Below are 1362 nucleotides of genomic sequence, written 5' to 3' on the forward strand. Positions count from 1 at the left end.
TGACGTCACGGAGGATGTGGCAGAGACGGCGCGGGGCGGGCCGGAAGCGGCGAGCCGAGACCCCGCGGCCAGGATCCTCCGCCGCCGCCGCCCGTCCTTCCCCGCCCTCACCTGGGACGTGTCCTCCCTCCGTCCTCCTCCCCTGCGCCCCTCACTGCCGCGGACTGGAGCCAGAGACTAGCTGGGCTGTGGCCTGAGCGCCCCAGAGGCCGCAGTGTGGGAGGGGGCTCCCCGGCCGCGTTGCCGGGATCCCGCGTGGACTCCGGGGTCCCCACGACTGGCAGGAAGGACTCTCCTCGCTGCTGGTGGGGCGGGAGAGGGCACGCCCTGTCCGGATCCCGGACCCTTCCCAAGGAGCAACGGCATCTAGAAGGTTTGAAAGTGCACTTTCAGTGTTCCCGCAGGTGGAGAGGTTACAGCGAATGGACTGGTTTTGCTGGTAAAACTTTTTTCTTCCCTCCTCCGCCTTGTGCTGTGAAGTGACCAGGGCGCAGTGAGAACAGTTAGTACTGCCCAAGTTTGTACACTCGGCCTGTACGGTCTTTTATGGAGGCAATAAACGTGATGGGTTTCATGCCACGTCTTTGTGCACATTCAGCCTCTCAATATAATTACTAGGTTAAATCCTCTTGGCGTGCTTGACAGTTTGTGCAAATTATATTAAAGAATAGCTGTCAAACTTAAGGGGATTGGGAGTAGAAGAGTGGAGCTTGTAAGTAAAACGTTATCCAGAAAAGGCACTGTGTGCCATCCAATATCATTTAAAATAAACAGTGACCACAGGCTGTGGCTAAAGAGTAGTTTAGATAGTGATTTCCCCTCCACAAATCCATTATCCAGAACTCCTAGGGGCCACCATGCCCGGCCCTGGAAAGAAAATGCAAAATGGAGGGTGGGGCGCAGGGTGGGCACCAAGGAGTCCAGGCAAAGGTCACTTTCACCCATTCACATCCACTTCAACTTTTTTTTTCTTCATCTCTCTTCGAACTCTTTACCAAATAGCTTATGTTTCTTTGTCAAAGAAATGTAATTTATTATATGACTAAAATAGTCAAATACGTAGTTCAAACAGTATGAAGATGTGTATAGTGAAAATCTCCCTCCCTGCACTGCCCCGTTCACCCAGTTGTCTCCCTCCCCCACCCTGTGGAGGTTTTAAAATATGCCAGCAAATTCTCTGATCCTCCTCCTCTCAAAAGGTGAAGTCTAATTCTTCTCCCCTTGAATGTGGGCCAGACTTGGTGACTGTCTTTAGATATAATTTGAATAGAATATGGCCAACATGACTCACTGTGTGTGACTTCTCAGATTAGGTCACAAGAAGCTTTGCAGCTTCTTTCTCTCTCCCCCCCCCCCCCCCCC

The sequence above is a fragment of the Galeopterus variegatus genome, unplaced genomic scaffold (genome assembly GCF_000696425.1).
Source record: "Galeopterus variegatus unplaced genomic scaffold, G_variegatus-3.0.2 Scaffold830, whole genome shotgun sequence".
NCBI lineage: Eukaryota > Metazoa > Chordata > Mammalia > Dermoptera > Cynocephalidae > Galeopterus > Galeopterus variegatus.